The 16,860-nt window shown below is 44.3% G+C and overlaps 1 long non-coding RNA gene across 1 annotated transcript; it reads right to left on the bottom strand.

Annotated features, from left to right (window-relative positions):
- Positions 1–938: 938 nt before the first annotated feature.
- LOC118632902 lies at positions 939–16,731 on the bottom strand. Its single transcript, XR_004960126.1, has 5 exons — positions 16,624–16,731; positions 6,207–6,333; positions 3,640–3,730; positions 1,436–1,518; positions 939–1,071 (listed from the first exon to the last, which is right to left on the bottom strand). It is a non-coding gene; the product is annotated as an uncharacterized LOC118632902 (long non-coding RNA).
- Between the last annotated feature and the right edge of the window lie 129 nt (positions 16,732–16,860).

Raw genomic sequence — 16,860 nt, 5'->3', positions numbered from 1 at the left:
AGCATGAGAATACATATCCTGTTTAAAAATGCAACTGCCCTGCCTGGCCAGTGTGGCTCAATGGATTGAGCGTCATTCTCATGGACTGAGAGGTCCCGGTTCAATTCCTGGTCAGGGCACGTGCCCGGGTTGCGAGTTGGGGGCGTGCAGGAGGCTTCTGATCAACGTTTCTCTCACACATCGATGTTTCTATCTCTTTCTCCCTTCCTCTCGCTCTAAAAAATCAATAAGAACATATTTTTTAAAATGCAAATGTCCTGATCCCCAGAGATATAGAAAGTCTAGGGCTGAGGCACGTTGTAGTACGTTTGTTGCATGAACTGCACCGATTTTTCGCCCCTTTTTGCATCCTGCCCTTTGCGGTGTGATTTTTGCCGTCCCTCCCACCAAAGCAGCAGTCTGTATCCCACCACCCACCTTGGGAGACCTTGAGGATTGCCTTCTCACTTCTGCACCTCTGCAGTGTCGGAAGAATGCCATACCCAGGCTAGCCCACTGAAGAAGGAGAGGCAGCAGGGCAGAGCTCTCTCCGGCCAACCCCTCCAAGGATCGGCCAACCCCTCCAAGGATCGCCTACACTGGCAAGAGCCAGCTAACCCCTGGCCATGAGAACACACCCAGCTGAGCCAGGTCAGAGTCATCAACCTGCAGCCTCTTAAACCAAAGAAATACTTGTTTTAAGCCACTACGTTTTAGGTTGGTTACAGGGCATCAACATGGCAATAGAAAACTGATACACAGGGGAGTCGGCCTTTGTATCAATTACCCCTCAGTTTATTACATGGCTTGTCAAGGATGCCATTGCCTGGCTCTCGCCAAACTTGTCACACTATTCCTTGAACAATGTCACCTGTGCAGGAGAGGGGGCTGGTCTCTACTCCTCCCCCACAGATAGGAGCCCCTGGGAAGGAGAGACCCACCTGAGCTCTTTTGCTGGGTAGGCACCGACGCACCATTTGCTAACTTGCTGGAAGAATGTCGGTCTCTCACAGACGGCAATGAGTATGGAGAAAAATCAGAAGGTGCTGACTTTTACTGACCCCCGAGTAGTTAGCAACTCTACACAACACACTGGAGAAAAGAGAGGAGGAGGGGTCATAGACGGAGAGAAATTAAAATGGAAATTTAAAAGGGAATTTTTCCCCTTTTATTGGCAGCATAATTAGCCAGAGGAGCCCCAACTGATGCTGTTATGACTACTCTGATATGCAACTGAAATCAAATGGGGGAGAATCAGATGGAAAACAATAACACTTAGCATTTATATGACGTTTTACATGCAGCACTTTCTGTTCCTTTTGTACCTCACAAACATTAACTAATTAATTGCCACAACACCCCAGAATAGACTATAGGTCTTTCCAGCTATATTTTACAAGGAATAAAAACAAGCACTTTCTGAGCAAAGTAGAAGTGGATTCTCAGCTCCAGGTACCTTTGCGGGGGTCTTTTGCATCTTGCCACAACCTTCAGGGTGCACAGTCTTTCTTGTCTTTGAATCCAGGATTCTTGATATTCCTATTCATAGATTGAAAATATTATTATGTTTGAACTGGAAGGGACATTAGGGAAGCGCTGATTCAAATCTCTTATCTTCCAGATGCTACAAAGAGGCTCATTCCAACCACAAAACAGTTCAGGGAAGAAGCAAGACCAGATCGACTTTGCTCAGCCCAGGTCAACCCCCACATCCCCGAACTGCAGAAGACCATTATTAATGTTAGACTCACAAAGGCTTTCCCACAACCTGTGTTCACAAATGATGTCATGTGTACTAGTCATTCAGTCATCAAGCCTTTACGGAGCATGTGCCATGGATACACTAGAGATTTAAGAATGATTGCGGCTCATGTCAAGCCAGGCGTGGTGGGCAGTTAGTCCTGGCAGTGAGCAGAGCTCCATCCCATTGGAGCGACAAGACTCCATGACCTGGGACACTTTGGTATTTCTCAGCCACATATATTATTCTGAGTATATAGTAGGTGGCTCAGTAAATAAATGACTCGTCAAGGTGGGTATATTCCAGAGCTAGTTCAGAAACAGCCTAAAGTAGGAGCAAGAGAAACTTCCTTGCCCAAGGAAAAATTCACCTACCAGTACTTTGACTCCAAAAACCCCACCTTTGTCATCCCTGCTCTCAGCAGTTACAATTACAATGATTACAATTAAGAAACATGGCGTTTAAGTCTCGAGGCACCATTGCTCCTTCATATGAATGCTCTTCTTAATGCCTTTTATGGCAGGGTCTCTGCCAAGCTCTTCAGCCACAGGTGAGGACCTCAAGCCCAGTCCATACACCCTGACTTCCTTCTCCAACATATCAAATTGCTTGGCCAGCCCTGAACACTGCTGTTGCTTAGACTTCTAAGCCCTTGAACAGGCCGTTCCCTCTGCCTAGAAAACTTGCCTGCCAAACGCACCAGACATTCCTGACTCTACTCCCAACCCCAACGCAGCAAAGAGTACCTTCCCCCTAATACCACGTGCCCCCTGCCCTCATCTATTAATACGTCTGTCTCCTATAAACCAGTAATCTGGGTCCCCATCAATTAACTAAGGGCCTTGCCCATAGAGGTGCTTAACACATTTGAATTTCATTTTTAAATGAACTCCTACTGTAAAAACAATCTTCAGATGGAGGGATCAAGTGTAGACAGAAGACACCTGTGGACATTGATGCAGGGAAAAGAACACAAGCGGAGTCTCGAAGCCCCTGGAAGATTCATTTCACCTCCTCCTTACTTACCCTGAAGTGCCAGTTGCGTAGATGAATGACACACGGCCCCTCAGATTCCCCAGACCCTCATTTGGCTGTTTGATGGGTGCACCTCGCACCCTGCAGCTGCAGAGCCCTAGAGGCAGCCAGGGAAAGTTCATGCATTTCCCCGAGTTGCTTCTCTTACAGACAAGGAGAGATGTTCACCTGGGGAGGCTATGACTCAACCATCACTCATTTCTGGGAGCGATCACAGCGTGTCCCCAAAAGCCCGACCTATCCTGTGCCTTGCTGGCTCCTCCATGGCTCAGGAGCCTAGTGGGGCATGCAAGGTGTCAGGCTGAGAATGTCCCTAGGCTCCCAAGCAGTTGCTAATAAACACGGAAATCTCTCCAATATCACCCACTCCCCAGTCTTCTGTCTCTGTCCCTTCTCTCCTTTCTCCCCATTGACTTCTCTTTCATCCGAGTTCCCGAAGCGACCCTCTCAGCACTGAATGCATGCAAATGGCATCCAAACGAAATGAAAGTCAGGCTCTCCCGGGACTCCCTCAGTTCAGACCCCGACGGCTGATTTCTGCTGATGGGAATAATCACTCCGCTTTAAGATTTCCTAGGCTCTTTTTCTCTCCAAGAGGGGCACAGCGGGATTGTCTTCCACTGTGCCATTTGGGAAGTAGGGAGAAGAGATTTAACATACAATGTGTTTTAAATAAACTTTTTAAAGGCATATATAACCCAAAAACAAGGCTGGTGACTCTCAATTCCTCTGAGCATTGCCCAATTTTCACACATGGTTCATCGAAGTCTCCCAAGGTTGTGATTTAGTCCATGACCTTGACGAGTGAACAGAGGGCAGTACTGAGGGCATAGAGAAGGATCACTAGGCAGGGGACCTGGGACACGAGGGAGTGCTGCACTTACCTCCTCTGTGCCAAGGACGGTGCCAGCCTCTGGAGATGAGAAGACATGGGGGGGGGGGGTAAAGCCAAATTCCCCCCTGAAGGAGCTCTGCCTGGTGGAGAATACAGACAAGTAAAGAGTCAATGACAACGAGATGGAAATGGAAAGGTCAAAGGGCCAAGGGGGAGGGCGTGGCCATCTCAGGCCCGATGGCGCAGAGAGGTCTTCAGACACAAGGAAAGGTGGAATTGGCTTTGAGGAGTAACCCCGCCCTGGACGGCGGCTATCATGATGCGTTGGTGCCCCACCCAGGTCCTTTTTTCTATGTGGGTGCTTCAGCTGCTGTGAATATTGGCTGCTAACTGTTCACAGCTGCCCCTTCTCTAGAGACTTGCCCTAGGCCAAAGGACCTGCCCTGTACAGGAAGTCAAACCCCTTGGCTTGCCCCCCAGGTACAAACAGCTGCCTCAAGAGCTGCATAGAACACTGTGCCACAGTTCCTTCCTGCCCCCTCCTCCTGGACTGGCATCTCCAAGGGCATTTCCCTCTTCTTCCCTATGAAGATTCTCAAAATTTTGCTACAGAGAGGAAGGCAGGCAATGTAGGAATCCCCTGTCTGCTTGCTTTTGGTTTTGCCTTCCATGACATCCCAACACAGAGATACGTTCCCCAAAATCCTGTTCTGCTGAGATGCCAGAAGAGAAGATGCGCATTCAGGGCCCAAATACACTCAGTCTGGTATCATCTGCCTGTCTAGATATCAGCTCAGCATCCCCACCACTGGCCCCAACATTGTCAAGCAAAAGTGGTCACCCGAACCGGAAATCCCAAGATCGGGTCCCTGTTTCCCTCCCTTCCCTCTGGGGGGTCCTCTCAGATACACTTGAGCTGCAGACTTCAAAGAAGGGACACAAAGTTATTGATTCACTATTATTAACAATCAAATTGAGGAGTCACAAGACATTTGGTTTAGTAACATGCCCAGTAAATCTGTGACAAAAGACTGGATCTTTGAAAGGATCTAACATTACTAAATGAATCTCTTATGGGTTCAGTTGGGAGAGTTCAGAAATAATTATTCTGGAGTCCAAGAGTCAGTATGGTCTCTGGTGTTTTTCTCTGGTTATTTTTTCTCCTGAGTCACTAAGAGTTACTGAACTCGTCTAGGAAATGAACTCTTGTTCCTTTATAAGGGAGCCAAGGCCGTGATGGAAACCGCCCTTCACCTGAGAGCACTTAGCAAGCGTGAGACCTTTCCTACTGTGTGGCCAAACACAGAATATTTAGAAATAGTTTTACATAGTGACTCTGAATTCTTATATATGCTATAAAAAAAAAATTTAATTAGAAAATCAAACCAAACAAAGCACTCAGTAGGAGATACTTGGCAAACTGATCTTAGGTGAAATCGAAGGAAAGGCCGTACTAAAGAGATTACATTTAGCTGGGATTTAAAGGGGTAGAAGTAGCTCTCCAAGCAGTGAGGGGTGAGAAGAACATCCAAAATAGAATAAGCAGATTGGTCAAGAAACTAAATGATCAGTCTAAGCCAGAGGGAGGCGAGCAAGGATGGGAGGACAGAATGCAGTGAGGCTGAGGGAACTAGCAGGGCCCAGAGTAGGGAAGTCCTTGTCGGTCATGAGGAGGAGTCGGGACTTTTATAATAGAGACAGAAGCAGTGGAAGGATTTAAAGCAGGAGGAGCAACATGATCTACATCGCTTTTTTTTTTTAAGATCAGTCTTCTGGGTGGAGGAGAGAAAGAATGGAGGAGGGGCCAGCTGGGAGGTTTTTTAATACTGCAAACAAGAAGTGTTAGTGATATGAGTCAAGAGGATGGTTTTGAACAAGGAGAGAAGATGACTCCCGTTACATGTTGCAGTTTGAATCAATAAAACTTCCTAAAGGATTAGAACCAGGGAGAGAGGGAATGAGGGGACTCAACAGGGACACTTGGATTTCTGCCTCAAGCAGCGGGGGGTCCATGGGGATTCTGTGAATGATAGAGACAGCTGAGGGAAGGGAGCGGGCAGGCGGGATGGGGGACATCAGTACATGGGCTTTGGCCTGGTTAAATCAGACATGTCTAGGAAATATTCAGCTGGAGATGGCAGGTGAGCAGTTGCACGTGTGAATCAAATGCAGAGAGATACCTGGGCTGGAAATGTAAATCTGGGGCGACATCAACATAAAATGACATTTAGACCTGTGGGGAAAGAATGGCGTTAAGAAAAAGAATATAAAGAGAAGAAACTGCAGACTAAGCTGAGAAGAACCCCAGCATTTTGTGGTCTGGTAGAGAAGGAAGATAAAGGAGACAAAGAAAAAGACAAAGCAACACCAGCTGGAGAGTGAGTTTGCCGGAAGTCAAGTTAATCTGGTTTGCAACTCTACCATTCCTCTGAAAATGACCTGTCAAGGTCACCCCCAGCCTCTGGGTAGCCAAATTCTAGGACAACCTTCAGTGTTCATTATCTAAGACTTAATTGCTCCTAGATTCTTAAAACACTCTCCTCTCTCCGCTTCCCTTATGTTTTCAGCTGCAATTAACAACCACCTCAAATCAAACAAAGAAAATTATTATCTCACAGAACAGGACGCATTTCCATAGCTATGTTCCAGCCTTCGGGGCTGGTTGATTCATCAGCTTAACAATGTCTTCAGGAACATAAGCTCTGTCTGTCTCTCTGTTTTGCTGTCTATGGTACAGGAACCTCTGAAAGGAAGGGATAAAAGAGAGAGAAAAGCAAATAAATTTTATGTTCAAAAAGAAGTTAGAATCCTCAGATCTCTCCCCAGTTTTATCTGGCCATTCTTGAGAGCAACAATTTTCAAATGTTTAGTCTCAGGACAGTATTTGAAACTTCTGAGGACTCCAGAAAGATTTCATATGAGCATTGTATATATTGATATTTATCATGTGAGGAATTAAAACTGAGTCACTTAAAAAATTAACCTGTTTAATTTCTAAATAACAGTGATAAACAGTAATTATACATTAACTTAAATAATATATTTTATGAAAAATAACTATATTTTCTAAATTAAAAGATTAGTGAGAAGGATATTTTACATTTTTCTAATCCCTTTTATATCTAGCTTAATATAAAACAGTTGGTCTTCTGTCTGCTTCTGCATTCAACCTCTTGCAACATCACATATCATGTGGCCTCTGGAAAACCTCTGTACATTCATGAGAAAATGGGCGTTCAAAAAAGCAAATGAAGTGTTGGTATTATTATGAAAACAATTTTTATCTTGCTGATTCCCTGAAAGGGTCTTAGTGTCACCTAATGGTCCACTCATGCATCTGAGGATCTGCTTGTTTGATCTAGGCTGGGTTTCGTTTGAGAGGTTTGGCCCTGCTCCATATGGCGTATCATTTTCCTGGATCAAAAAAAAAAAAATGACAGAATGGCTAATGTGGCTGAGCATTCTGAGAATAAAGTTAAACAGCTATGAAAGATTTTAAGTTGATTTGATGGTAAGTATATAAAAAAACTGCCCATTGCAAATGAGAATTTACACTGGTATAGAATTTGGGAAATCAAACTAGTTATACTTAGTGAAATTAAATAATTCTTATATTTTATGAGCCAACATTCCCATGTATGAGGATACATCTCGAAGCTCTCACTGGGGAACACATGTACAGTGTTGTTCCTGGTGGTAAATAACTTGAAAGAACTTAGGTAGCCACAAACTGAGAAATGAATAATTAAAAAGTATAGGTACATGTGATGGAATATTATACAACAAGTAAAAAAATGAACTAGATATATATAACAATATGTAGAGATCTCAAAAACTTGAGTGAAAAAATTTAAAGACTAGAGCAAGATCTATTGCACAATACCATTAATCCAAGTACTATAAAATACAACAAACATGGATACTTGTATGTAAGTAGATGCATGGAAAATAGAATGGAAGAACATATACAAAAGATAAATACACAAAAATGGAAGTATATGAGAGAGAGGGTAATCGAATTGGAAATTGGAGATAAATGGGGAAGTAAAGTTTTAGAGAGAGCAGCCACAGACTAGCAAAGTTAGAGTATAATAAACTGAGAAGATCAATTCAACTTTGTGCACATAAGATACAAACAACCAAAGCAACAAAAGCACACACATACATCCCACCAATTCATGTCATCCAGTACCACCCCCTCTACTCACTGCTTAAGCCATTCATGCCAACTTTCTATTCCTGGAATATTCCACGCTCATTACCACCCCAAAGCCTTTTTGGACTTCTGGTTTCTTCTTCCTGAATTGTTTCTCCCCTGGCTCTTTGCACGGTCAACCTCTTTTCATCTTTCAAGTCTCTATTCAACATTTCATCATCTCAGAGAGAACTTCTTTCATCCTCCTATGCAAACTCAAACCTTCAACCCTATTATTCTCTATCCAGAACAGGCCATTTATTCTATTTAATAGCAACTGTCTAGACAAAATTTTCTTGTTTGCTTGCTTATTGTTTTATACCTTTCCACCTGTATAAATTCCATGAGGTCAAACATCATGTATATCACATTACTCCTACAGCCCTTGTATCTAGACAGTGCCTGGCAAGTAATCAGTGTTCCATCATTTATTTGGAAAATTAAAAGGTGAAGGAAGATGAGATCAGGAACTGAGAGGCCATGGTGTGGATGAGTCATCAATTTTCATGCTAAAAACACTAAGAGTGCTGACTGTCTTTGGGAGAGGAATACAAGAGTAAATCAGATACTGAATTATCCCATAAATGAGAGAGAAAGATGGGACAGTCAGTGGATGATGCAGCAAGGAGTAAGAAAAAGTATTACTAGATAGCATGTCACTAGGATTGTAACTCAGGCCAGTGTGACTCTGAAGCTTGTAAGACTTTCTACTGTGCCATGCAACTCCTAGAACTGTGCCTTGCATATGTAGCACACTAAATACTGGATGGATGGATGGATGGATGGATGCATGTATAGAATAATGATTGATAAAGCACATATGGTTCATTTGCAATTTTTCCTCCTACTTTGTCCCCTAGTTATGGTTTTTTATTTACACTGCTCTATTTGGGCTTGGTTTTATTTTTAAATATGATCAACTTCTGATTACCCGTGATCATAGAAGAGATCGATAATAGAGATAATTGCAAACAGAAGACAATCCAGAAATAATTTCTATTTAGTCTGGAGATTTTGTTCACACCCTTTTAATGGCATATTTGCCAACCTAATTATATTTTACCTTGGCAAATATTAAAATTATTTTTCATTCTTGACGCATACATGAACCGGTGGTGGGTAACAAAGTTGGCACAAGCTGGCTGGTAGGAAAAGGCAAGCTGGGACGTAAAACTTCAGGGCAGAAGATTTACAAGCTTCATTACCCTAAGTGAGTGATGGAGAATTTATTTATAGCCCCAGAAAGAGTCTTTTAAATTTAATAAGAAATAGAGTCATTTCTATCACTCTGGATATTTTTCTATAGTATAAACTGTAAAGAGATATTATTCAGAATCTCTTTAGAAAGATTTTTGACTTGCCCGGTTCCTTAATAGCAGGTTCCATCTCGATCTCTGGGTGAGCACCAGGGATTATGAAAGAAGCTGAGTTGACTCAAGCTCTCTTCGTGGGTCCTTGGGTCATCCTGACTGAAGCCAGTCCCCCTGGTGACACTTTCCAGTCCCTCTCCCATCAGAGAGTAAGTCAGAAGCCTCCAGCTCTCCTACGTGGACAGGCCAGCATCACGCAGTAAGATCCTGGGAGGCAAAGCCTGGAATCGCTTCCTCTCTGTGGACAGACCCTCTCCGTGGCCATGCAGGGTCCTCAGGAACATTGACGCAATGCTGTCACTGAGGTGTGGTGGTGGAACTGAAATACTGGGACATAGACAAATGGGCCTGTGCTGAGGGGTTCGAGTTTCCTGGAAAACAGCAAGGCATGTCCTCTAGGAAAAGGCAGAACATCGTCTGGATTCTGAAGGCTGTCGTGAAGTCCAGTGGGAAGCACGGTCATTGCTCTATTGCCCACACTGCCCCAAGGAACTTTGACCATTCCTTCCCAGCACCTGTGCCAGGTACACCAGGAGGCTGTGCATCCATGACTTTCCCTCAGAACCATGGAGGGAGGAAGGAGCTGGCCCCATCTGGAGCCTGTTTAGGTCCAGGTCCAGGGCTTGAATGCTTGACTTCATACTTTATTGCCATGGGACCTGCCCAGCCCAAGAGCCACATCATGGTACGAAGTCGTCCCTCGCCACTTCGCGCTTCGACTTTCGCGGCTTCGCTCTATCGCAGTTTTTCAAATATATTTATTAAAAAGTTGACCGAGACAGTGAAAATGATACAGCACGCGCTCGGTTGTCTGAGTCAATTATATACCCCTCTATTACAATTAAAATTACTGTACGTATGGACTGTAGGCCCATGTATTCGAGCACCCCAGGAGTCCTTCAACGCCAGGTGCCACCGCTGGAGTCTGGAACGCATTAACCGCGATAAACGAGGGACGACTGAGTAGGCTTAATGAAGACCTGCCGCACGTCTGCGATAAATCCGGTTTGGCCTTACGGAGTTGATTTCACCTGTTGTGGTTGTTTTACGTGTCTTGCACAGCAGGAATGTGCCAGCCACGCCCAGAGCAGCTATGAGATGATTCCTCTCTCTCCCTGCTCCTTGGAGGTGAGCTGTGGTCTGAGGTACCCACTGATTCACTCACTCCCCCACTAATTGGAAAAGAGGAGAAGTTTGCCAGGGCCAAGGCAGACAACTATGGACACTCCAATAGAACAAGGCTTTGTGGATCCAAAGAGGCCATCTGGGGGGGGGGGGGTTTGGAGACTGCAAACAGACCCTGGAACATGAGCAGAGGTGGAAAGAGATGATAGAGAGCATACCAAAGGCCCTGGCCGGTTTGGCTCAGCGGTTAGAGCGTCGGCCTGCGGTCCTGAGAGACCCGGGTTTGGTTCCCGCTAAGGGCATGTACTTCGGTTGCAGTTTGTCCCCGGCCCTGGTTGGGTCGTGCGGGAGGCAGCCACTCGATGTGTTTCTTTCACATCGATGTTTCTCTCTCTCTCTCTCTGTTCCTCTCTACATAAACAAAAAAAAAGGGAGAGTATACCAAAGGATGTTCTGTCTGGATGACATACACACTATTCTTAATTACATTTTTAATTTGAAATAATGTCCAACATTAAAAACTTTTTTAATTAAAAAAAAAAACTTTACTTTTAAATTGGAAATGAATCAGAGTGCACAACATATTGAGGTCTGCTCCTACTTGCATCCCAGATGTCCAGGGCAGCAGCTGCCTCCTGCCAAGCCCCTCACCTCTAAGTACTGTTGATGGCAGGACAACAGCCTCTGTCACCCAGCCAAGCAGCCACTCACTAGCAAGACAGATGGTCCAGTGAAGAGAAGATGATGGACAAAGCTACGGCTGACCTGGCCAGGGAATGGGGCCAGAGAGGAACTGATAGGTCATGACATCCTCCATTTTTGCACCTGTGTTTCAAGTCCCCCATATCACCAAATTGTTTATTTTTCCCCCAAGATAGGAAGAGAGACATGACACCTCCAGCCTCCTGTTTGGTTCCTTCTTTCTTTAAGTTTACTCTTCATTACTTGGATTTTCTTAGACTACCCCTTTCGTCATGGCCCAACCTCACCAAACAACATAGTGCACCCAGAGGTGACTATGACAAAAGGAGCAACGCAATGGGAGTCCCCCAGCTGTGACTCTGTGGGGAACTAGCATGGGGGCAGGAGTGGAGTGGAAAAACTCCGAGTCTGGAGTCAGAAAACCTGCAGTAGAGTCTCCCACTTACTGGCTGTGCTACCCTGGAAAATCCCCTGTACTGATCCCTCTAAGCCTTGTTCCTGTATTTATAAACTGGAGATAATAATTCCAATGAGCAGGTGACATCTTACAGGCATATGAAAGGCTGGGCTAAATTATAAAACCAGTAAATAATAGATGAGGTCAGTGGTGCAAATGGTACCACAAAGACTAAAGGTTTTCTGTGCCAGTGGAGTGGAGAGAAACAAATTAGCTTCATTTGTAGCCACGGTATTAATTCAGAAGAACAACAATAACATAAACAAAAGAAGCATCCATCAGAAGGGGGGAGGAACTCCAGTTGGAATGCAGACAAGTGAGACTCAGAGAGGCAGCAGGTGAGAGCCCACAATGTAAGAAGGGGAGACCATGGCCCGAAGAATCCACCGGCCTAGTGGCTGCCCAACTATTATCCTGATGCCCTTAAACACTGGAATTGCAGTCCATTCTCATCGGGAAAACTTTACCATGAATTAATTACCACATGGTTTCCCCATCGGGAGAGAAGGACCTAGTCACGTGATAGGTCTGTTCGGACTTCTTAACTTCACCTCGGAGATTCAGTATCGGACACAAAACAGACTCCATGAGACACTACTTTATCAAAATTGCCCAGTGCTATATACTAAAATAATATCCTCAGATGCTGAGTGTGTCTACCATCCATACATCTGGCTCCATGTGACCTGTTCCTACAGGAGCCCAAGCCCCTCAGTAAGTCCTGAAGGTGGAGAGATGCTAAAAGGAGCTGTTGGCGGGCTGAGCTGGATGCGGGAAGACCTCTTTGTCCCCGGTCCTGTCGTGCCTATGCTCTCTCAGTCCATCCTGACACAGGTCCATCATCAGCTTATCTCTAGCTCAGCTAGTCATTCGCCTGCTAGCTTGACTCCCATTCATCTTTAGGAAAACAAAATCTGCCCTGGCCAGTTTTGCTCAGTGGTTAGAGCATCAGCCCACAGTCCAGAGAGACCCGGGTTCGGTTCCCGTAAGGGCAGGTACCTCAATTGCATTTTGTCCCTGGCCCCGTTTGGGGTCATGTGGGTGGCAACCAGACGATGCGACTCTCTCACATTGATGTTTCTCTCTCTCTTTTTCTCCCTCTCTCCCTCCTGCTCCATCTGAAGATAAATGCAAAACAAAAAGCAAAAAAATGTCCTCGGGTGAGGATAAAAAAAAAGAAAAAAAAAAGAAAAGGAAATCTGATTAAAAACCCTGCCAATAATTAGTTACTCAGTTCACCTTCCACATACTATTCTAATACTCCTCTCGAATTTGTGGCAGTCTTTCTTATAATCCCGCCCTCTCTTTCCCTGGGTTCTGCATTCTAACTTCTGGGAAAACCTTTTGAAGTTCTCAGTAGCAATGAAGTCTGCTTTGTGTCACGTGAGAACACTTTACAAAGCTCTGTCTCCTCTCCTGGGTCCTACACTTGAAATTCAGAGCTCTCCTCGGTGATTAAATATAATTCAGCTTTATTGAACCCCGTGGGAATTTATTTATTATTTAGATTGGATCAAGGCCTAAGACCAGAGTTTGGACAAAAGCAGCTCTAGTGTGACTCAGGTCTACATTTACTCATTGGTTCGTTTAGCAGCTACTCGATATTTACCAAGCTCCTCTGTCCCAGAGGCTGTGCTGACCTCTACGAATAGAAAAATGAGGAAGCTGGTTCCGGACACAAGACTCTGGAACCTGAGGACCAGGGCTCAGATCCTGCCATTGTCACTTACTATTTACTTAACCTTTCTGAGCCCTAGAATGGAAATGAAAACATTATCTACTCAAAAGAATTCTTGTGAGCATTGCATGGGAAAGGTCTTAGCAGAATGCCTGCCACATAGTACATACTCAGTAAGTGTTAACCATAAGTCCTGTGTGTTGTCAGCAGCTTCTGACATGGCTCCCAATGATCCCCACCTCCTGGTCATGTCATTGCATGTTCTTCTGCCCGATTTGGGACGTGCTGGTCCTAGTCACATGCTTCTAACCAACAGAAACAGCAAAAATGAGATAGGATGCCTGTCGCTTCTGGGATTAGGTTGCAAAAGACTATGACTTCCATCTTGTTGGTTCTCTCTCTCTCTCTCTCTCTCTCTCTCTCTCTCTCTCTCTCATTGCTTGCTCTCTTTGATGAAAGGACCACTTGACAAGGAACTGAAGGTGATCTCAGACCAATAGCCAACAAAGACCGGAGGCCAAGAGGAACTGAAACCACGTGAGTGAGCTTGGAAGCAGATCCTGGTCCAGCTGATCCTTGAGGTAACTGCAGGCCCGGCCGCCACCTTGCCTGCAGCCCTGCGAGGAGAAGGTCCCTGAAGCGTAAGATCTCGCTCAGCCCCGCTCAGATTCCTGACCCACAGGAACGATGCAATAAAACCTCAAGCTTTAGGGTAACTTGTCACACAGCAATGGATAACTAAGACACTATTATTTTTAAAGTGTGCGGTACCCTGGAGAGACAAGACAGAAAAGAGTGTGTGACAGGAGCAAGGGATATAGAACGGAGGTATACAAGCAGCCAAACGATCAAGAGCTGAGAATCGCAGGCTAAATGTGTGGGACTCTCAGGGGAGCAATGAGAAGTCATCAGATGTTCTTTCAGGAGAGTAGAAACTCAACTTGTTCTTAAATAATAAAACAAATACAGAGTCATTTAAAAAAAAAAAAGTCTTTCAAGAGAAAGAGCCAGAATGCCTTCTTGAACTGGCACATTATCCAGGATATAAAATTGGAAAACTTCCTGAGAACTGAGGTCTCTCATATTCAGCCCCTTCTGCTGTTAGGCAAATCAGTTTGGGATTTATATCACCAGGTTTAATGGTGAAGAAAACAAATGAAAGTGAAGTTACTGAAATAAACATTTTCATTAACTTCAAAATCAGCGAGTTCAAAATCAATTAGGTTTGTAATATCCTTATCGAGGACACAAGTAGTGAATTAATAACAGTGAAAATGAGCTTTTAAGAATACAAAAGAAGTCAGACTTCTATAAATAACTTTTGACATTACAGTTTCCTAAATCAATAAAGATACATCAGTTTTATCTGCACACCTCTTTTTAAATCCTGAATCAAGACTTTACATATACGTGCCCTTGGACTGGTCCCATAAATCAGTTTGAAAGTGGCACAGTTTTTGCACAAGAGCCATAATATCTATGTATCTAGGTCTTGTCATCATAAGACAAAGCAACTGAGATAAGAATATGGTCTAAAAAATAAATAAAAAGAAAATATCTCTGAAGTATTCACCGAAAGAGCCAGGTTCAAAGGAAACAGCATGGGGGAATTCGGTGTGGGAAAAATGATTACTAACTTGGAATCCACAAGGCAAATCCTAAACCTTACTATTGAAAGAGCCTATAACAGCCCTGGCTGGTTTGGCTCAATTCAATTCTGGCCAAGGGCACGTTCCTCGGTTGCAGTTCGTCCCCAGCCCTGGTCAGGGTCATGTGGGAGGCAACCAGTCTCTCTCTCATTGATGATTCTCTCTCTCTGTGTGTGTGTGTGTGTGTGTGTGTCTCCCTCTCTCCCTTCCTCCTAATCTGTCTGAAGACAAATGAAAAAATGTCCTCGGGTGAGGATAAAAATAAATAAATAAATAAATAAATAAATAAATAAATAAATAAATAAATAAATAAATAAATAAGCAAGCGAGCCTATAACAGTTATGGCACAGAATGTCGCACATTCATTTTTTTGACCAGTATTTTTTGAGTACCTACTATGTGATGGGCACTGCACTAGGCTTCAAATAACCTTCTACTTAATACTGGCATTGGAAATCAATAGAACCTTTGATTTGTTTTGTTTTTTTTCCTGAAGACCTAAGGAGGCCTAACATAGGAGGAAATTCTCAATTTAAAGTGACCAGAGTCTGAGCCTAACCATTAACTTGCTAAATTGTTATTCATTTCACCTCTCTAGGGCTCATGAGCAGAAAGAAGGAGATATGCTCAATTGTCTATAAAATTGCCTCCAATTCTAAAAGACTGAATCAATAGCCCCTTGAATACCCAAATTCAGCTCATTCTCAAACTGCAGGAGAGTCCTACGGAGTTCATGACTGAAAAGGAGGAGGCTCTCTCTCACCATCTTGACGGATCGCTTTGGTAACACAAGGGTCCCCAAGAATCCCCAGGACCAAGCTCAGTGTGTTCTATCACCAATGTTTGGCACAGCCCAAGTAATCTGATAGGATCCTCATTCAGTATAGCTACTGATGGAGGAAACACTTGGAAGCAGAAGACCTAGAACCAGAAGAGCAGCCACACCCTTTTTCTTCTAGAGATGAGTCAAGTGTGGTCCACAGAGGGTCAGTGACCTGCCCCTAGATAGATACACATGGAGCATCTATCTTCAGTCTGTTCTATTACACCAGCATAGACAGAGCTGGTCTTAAGCTAAAGCATCCCTCTAGATATTGCCGCATCTGGTGACTACATTTCTAATTCCTCCAACACACCACAGTATCTCAGAACCATAGAATGCCTAGTGTCCCCAGACTACCTCTGTCCCTCTCATTTCAAGGGCAAGAGAGTCAAAACCACAGGAGTAAAGTGATGGGGTACTTAGTAACAGACCCAGAGCTAGGACTCAGGTCAGCATTCAGTTCAAGTCTCATTCTGCTTCCAAAACTCTCTTCCACTTACTCATCCCATGGATCTACTGAGTGCCCCCTAAGTGCCTGGTGCTGTGTCCAGTGCTATAACCAGACTCAGACCAAAACACTGAGTTCAAGTCTCTCATTTGGTACAAGTGAGCTGGTCAGGCAGAACCCAGCCTGGGCAAGACCAGCTCTAAGCAAAGTCCCAGCGGCAAGTCTGAATAGAGAAAGTGATGACAACCAAAAAAAAGTCAAAACCTATTCCTGTAATACCCCTGACAATTTCTTCTAAGACCTGAGGACCCCTTACTCTAGTTTTCACCTTTCTCCTTTTAGTATTTTTCACAGCAGCAGGTCAGATCTAATCTCTGCTGATTCCTCCAAGGGAAGTAGTTGGAGAGGAGAGTGATGTTAGCAGATAAGCTGGAATTAGTTGAACTGACTCCTTGGGTGCGTAATGTACTTTACTAAATCAGAGATAATGAATTCCACAGAGAGCGGATGAGGGAAAGCAAAAAATAAGCAGTCTAATTACATTTCATTTCAAGGGAAGCAAAGGGACGGTCGTTGAAAGTTCACCTTCCTGGTCCCCCGAGTGGACAAAGGGGAACACGGGCCTTCGTGATTTGTCTGGCAGACAGTGGGCCCCCCTGGCCATTTTCTCCACTCACATCTTCTTTGTCCTTCCGAAAGCAGCTGGTTTTTGAGAGCCATCCTTCATTCTTGTGGGGTCAGCGTTAGCTGTCGTCTGTGTGAGAAGAGAACTGCCTGGCAAAGGGAACAAGAACTCGGGGACTAAGAAACCCTTTGTCTGCT

This window comes from Molossus molossus, unplaced genomic scaffold, assembly GCF_014108415.1.
Source record: "Molossus molossus isolate mMolMol1 unplaced genomic scaffold, mMolMol1.p scaffold_m16_p_18, whole genome shotgun sequence".
In the NCBI taxonomy this organism is placed as follows: Eukaryota; Metazoa; Chordata; class Mammalia; order Chiroptera; family Molossidae; genus Molossus; species Molossus molossus.
The sequence above is the reverse complement of the archived record's forward strand: the minus strand, read 5'-3'. Positions and strand labels throughout refer to the sequence as shown.